At 31.8% G+C, this 6,056-nt stretch overlaps 1 protein-coding gene across 1 annotated transcript in view; it reads right to left on the minus strand.

Moving 5' to 3' along the window:
* LOC107730389 (gamma-glutamylaminecyclotransferase B-like) overlaps positions 1-643 on the minus strand; it is a 3,541-nt gene extending 2,898 nt beyond the window's left edge. Inside the window, exon 1 of the mRNA XM_016541219.1 lies at positions 535-643. The gene's annotated coding sequence lies outside the window, so the exon portion shown is untranslated. The remainder of the gene's footprint in view (positions 1-534) is intronic.
* Between the last annotated feature and the right edge of the window lie 5,413 nt (positions 644-6,056).

The following is a 6,056-nucleotide window of genomic DNA, read 5'->3' on the forward strand; positions in this document are numbered from 1 at the left end:
AAATTAAATTAAAATAAAATAGCCCTTACAGAATTGCATACATTTATATGCACTTATATGCAAGGATATAAAACCGGTAATTGTCATAAAAATAAAAAAAAAAGTAATGTGTCAGATGTTGAGATCAAGCGCGGTATAAAAACGCAAAATTTTAATGTTTACATATATAATACGTAATAAACTTTTAAAAATAAATATTTATATGTTAGTATGTATATCCGAGTTATTGATGATCACATAATAAAAGCACGAAAAATACAAACACATGCACATTTAATAAGATGACGATCAAACTAGTTTTGAGGTTTATGCTTGTTTCTGCTAAAATGTCAAACAACCAAGCTGTCATATGTTCATTTAAAACTACATATGATCAGACATTATATCGCAGTTCAGATGAAAACACAGCAACATAAACTCTTATGATATGCTGCTGATATTAAATCAGTGCTGATCCTGGATCTCATGTAAACACATCGCACATGCTTCACCAGCCAATACAGATCTAAACCAGAAGAAAACTCTTTCTCTTACCGATAATATAATGGATCATTTCATTTATCAAAGACAAAACTGCAAGTTTGGGAGAAAACAGGAACGAACTGCTGAAACACTCCTAACGGACTTCACACAAAAACATTCTGCGCTCCAAATATGGAAAAATGAGGAAATGACGTGTGTCATTACATCACATGACATGAGGGATGGGCGGGGCTTGGTATGAAGGAAGAAAGATACTAGAGCCGTTTCTCAATGCCAAGTACGCAGAGTTCGGAGGTTTACTACACAGACAGGCAACAAGATATCAAGACTGGTCAAGCTACACACACTAATTAATGAAAATATATTGTTCACAACCTTAACACGACCTACTGTAATGACCGACAGGCGATCAGCTCCGGAGTATGTGCTGCTAACTCTTTTAGTGATGAGATGGCGCCATCTAGTGGCCAGTCTTTGTATCTGCACTGTGACATGATTAATACAGTCACTAACTGAGAAAAGGTCAAAAAGCCTCTGAGAGTACAGATTTAAATAAATAATTATAAATGTGTATTTTTATTTCTAGGATAAGGTGACATATACACATTTTCTAATGCCTTAAAGAATAATAAAATAAAATAAAGTTTTATTTTATTAAAAAAATACTCAACTTATACATCTACAATCTCAGACTCCACAGAAAGTGACACAGCTTTTATTCTGTTATAATTTGTTTTATTTTATATTGTATTTTATTTTAGTTATACAAATTATTTTAATAAATAAGTAAAACATTTTTTAAACTCAACTTATATTGTAATCTTTTTTTTTCTTCAGAAATTTTATTAAAGAAAAATACCAAGGGGTACTACAAAATAAATAAATAAATAAATAATCCAACTAAATATATATTTATTTTAAATAAATATAGATTTTTATTTATTTATTTTTTGTAGTATGCCTTGGTATTTTTCCTTAATAAAATTTCTGGGAAAAAAAAGATTACAATATACGTTATTTAAGGAGTTTAAAAAATGTTTTATTTATTAAAATAATTTGTATAACTATATATATATATATATATATATACACACACACACATATATATATTTAAATATATATACACATTTATTTCATTAATAAAATTAAAATAACATTTTGATCAATACACATCAGTTGCTTTTATTTAATGCTTTTATTCATCAACTAAACTCAGACCCCACAGAAAGTGCCGACTTTAATGTATTCAGCAGCTGATAATTGTCAGAGCAATAATATTTAATTTCTGAGACTTGTGCATGAGTGTTTTTTGTGCTTTAAGATGCATAAAATGTAAAGGAAAAGCTTTTTCTTAAACCTTAAAGCTCTCGAGGAACCCAGCTGAGTATTTCTGAGCGATTCTTTGAGAAATGGCCTTGTTAATGTTGTGGCCGCCCGCAGGACATCTGAGCTTCTGGACGTCGTAAGAGACCAGCGCAGCAGGAGATGAGATTTAGATTGGCTTATTTTAATAAAAGTCTTAGAGCTTGAAAAAGATGGATAGAGCACATTACATGACGAAACGGCTGATGGTGCAAAACATCACAGGAGTTCAATGAGCCGTTGACTGTATTTCTGCACATCATCCATCCAGTGATTTATACATGACACTTCTGTGATTTCATGTGTTTAACACACACCACGCGTCAGCATCTGACTGACAAACACAATCTGAGTCGCCTAATAAACACACTTCAGTGACAAACACTCATGTATGAGGCCAAAAGTCTCAAAATATGGGCTTTCCCTGCGTTTAAATCCATAAATGTTTTAGGATATTTATAAATAAACAAATATTCTAATGTTATGACTTTTTTTTAAATGACATTCTAGATTTTGAAACAAATTTGAAACAAAGGAATGTTAAAATAAAGAAATATTCTAAGAATTTTTTTTTTTTTTTTTGTATAATTTCACATTTAGGATACAATAACAGCATGAGGCTATAATACTGCTAAAATATTACCTGATTTCTACTGTATTATTATTATTATTTTTAGTAGTAGTAGTAGTTTTGTTGCAAAAATCACCATAGAATAATTAAACATGTTTTCAGAGAATTCAATATAAATGTTTTGCATTGATTGTGTCACTGGAAGATTAATAGTAGTAGTAGTAGTAGTAGTAGTAAAATGATTAATAAACTCATAATATTTATTATAAATAATAATAGTAGTAGTAATTTCAATTTTTAAACATGTTTTCAGATAAGTACATTTAGAATCTGCTTATTGCATTATATCATTGGCAGATTATAATAATAATAATAGTAATAATAATAATAATAATAATAATTAATATTATTAGATATTACAGCTATAATAATTATATTTCCAATTATTATAATAAATAGAATATTTTTGCAATAATATGCATAATAAGCTGCGTAGCAACACAATATTTTAACTTTCTGATGTCAGTCAGATGAACACATGAATACCTGTCCACATTCACACTCTAAAATAGTCATGAAAAACTAAATTATGAAAAACTAAAAAACCTTGAAAAGTGACTTCAGATATGAAATAAATGAAGGCTGTAACAGACTGGTCTGTGGGACTATGATATCAGGACGAGCTGCAGGAGCAATGAGAGCAGATGTGCAGCTTCACTGCGTCATCAGTTATTGTCCCAGAGAGACCAACATGTCCCGCTCTTCCAGAGACACTGACAGTGCTTCTGTGTTCAACAGCAGCCACACGACTCATTTAGCAGCGCATTATCATCAGCGACGACAATTCACTCTGTAAAGGGAAATATGACCAGAAATCAGCTCAGTGAAAGAGGTGCATAACCTTCAGAAAGCACAGAATTCAGGAGGTCAAACCAGTGTTGTGATTGTTAACTAAAACTAAATCTATTACATAAACAGTTGAAATCAAATAAACCTTAACCAGTATAAAAAATAAAAATCTTACTTTTTTCCTAATTTTCATTTAGTTTAATTTAAGTACTAAAATGACTAAGACTTACTCAAATTATTAACTAAAACTGAAATAAAAAAAATTAAAATAAAACTAAATAGACATTAAAAACTAAATATACACTATAAGGCTATAATAATAAACAATAAATATGATTTAATATTATTAAAATGGAGGTATAAAAAAATAACAATTATAATGACAGCAACAACAAAAATATTTTAATGTTATTTTATTAAAATAACTGAAATGAAAATAACCTAAAATAAAATAAAAAAGTAAACAGACATAGTAGACATATTTAAAACAAAAGCACTATATAACACTATAATAATGCTAAACTGGTAATAATAATAATAATAATAATAATAATAATAATAATAATAAAATATTATTATAAAATAATAATAATAATAATAATAATAATAATAATAATAATTAATACTGCTAGGTCAATGATAATTGTAGAATAATAATAAACAATAAATATTATTAAATAGTATAATAATAATAATAATAATAATAATAATAATAATAATAATAGCTTTTTTACTAAAATGTTTAAAAATGGAAAATAACTCAACTAAAAATAACGAAACAAAAACTGAAAAACAATTAAATAGACACATTTGATAAAAAATAATATAAAAAAATATGACAAAAACTTAAACTAAAATTAAAATAAATATAAAAATGAAATCTAATTAAAAATATTAATAAATACTAAGATAATACTATAGCAGTTTATTTCTACTTGTTTTATATAAGTAGCAACATTTCCAATCAATATGCATTGAAACTGCATCATGAAATCTCTTTAACGAGACCCAGAGAAGAAGAAAACCTATGCTGCGTGTCTCATCTAAAGCATGAAGAAAGTAAAAACCAATGACTTGTGTTTTGATTACATGTGCTTGATGATTAGAGGTGCTCATGATCTTCAACATGAACTCAGATGTCACAGAATGAACATCAAACACCTTCACACTGAGAGGAAAGACACAAAACAGATTGCATTGAAGCATCTGCTGAAGTGTCATTCAGGGCTTTCAGAGGTGAGACGGTCGCTGTGCCGTGATGTTCTACTCATTATTACAAACACACAGCCAGATGTTTGAGAGTCAAAGCAGCAAGGACACACTCGTACCATCAGATACATTCATACACACCTCCATCCTGCAGCTACAGCCATACAACTGAACAAATACTGTGTGTTTGACTGTGCAAAACTCACTGCAATGCAAAGGTCTTATAGGTGTGTTGCTAAGTGGTTGCTAGGGTGTTCTGGGCCATTGTTACTTGTGACCACCTAGCAACCACCCACAACACACTGTAAACCTTAGCAACCATATAGAAAAGCTCTAGCAACCACCCACAAGACCCTGACAACCACACAACTAACCACAACATCTTAACAACCACCCACAACACCACAGCAACCACACAGCTACACACTTACAATTATTTGGAGCACCTTAGCAACCATATAGAAAAGTCCTAGCAACTATCCTAGTAACCACTCATTACACCCTGGCAACCACACAGTTACCCACAACACCCTAGCAACCACACAGCTACACACTTAAAACCATTCAGAACACATTAGTGGCCATTTAGAAAAGCCCTAGCAACCACCCACAACAAACTGGAAACCTTAGCAACCATATAGAAAAGCCATAGCAACCACCAACAATACCGTGGCAACCACACAGCTAACCACAACATCCTAGCAACCACCCCAACACCCTAGCAACCACACTGCTACACACTTTAAAATTATTTGGAAAACCTTAGTGGCCATATAGAAAAACCCTAGCAACCACCCACAACACCCTGACAACCACACAGCTAACCACAACATCCTAGCAACCACTCACAACACCACAGCAACCACACAGCGACACACTTAAAATTATTCTGAACACCTTAGCAACCATTTTTAAAAACCCTGGCAACCACCCACAACACCCTGACAACCAAACAGCTACACACTTAAAATAATTCTGAACACCTTAGCAACCATCCACTACACCCTAGCAACCACACAGCTACACACTTAAAACCATTCATAATACATTAGCAACCATATAGAAAAGCCCTAGCAACCACCCACAACACCTTGGCAACCAAAAAATAACACTTTTAAAAGTGTGAATTCAGAATATATTTTAACAATCCATATAGAAAAGCCCTAGCAATTACCCTAGCAACCACCCACAACACCCTGGTTGCTATGGTTATGCTATATGGTGGCTAGGGTGTTGTGAGCATCTGCTCAACGTTTCTTTGGAAAACTTAAAAGTTGTATTGAATTATCAGGGCTTTTATCACTGCATTGCATGTTTATGCGGCCTAATTTCAAAAATGAACTCATAAAGTTCAAATTTATGATAATGTATTTTCATGTTGCATTCTAATGAACGGCAAATGAGATGCATTATTTGAATCTCGCTCATTCTGTTCATCCACTCCTCCTCCAAACACACAAGAAGCTTCAATCAAGCCCTAAAGATGTTTAATGCATGTTGGATTGCACACGATTTCAGTCAATCCTCTGAGGAGAGACGGAATAATAGATTCAGAGAGAGCCGAGTCTAGTTTTCCTGCCTG

The sequence above is a fragment of the Sinocyclocheilus rhinocerous genome, unplaced genomic scaffold, assembly GCF_001515625.1.
Source record: "Sinocyclocheilus rhinocerous isolate Xijiao unplaced genomic scaffold, SAMN03320098_v1.1 scaffold548, whole genome shotgun sequence".
Classification (NCBI taxonomy): Eukaryota; Metazoa; Chordata; class Actinopteri; order Cypriniformes; family Cyprinidae; genus Sinocyclocheilus; species Sinocyclocheilus rhinocerous.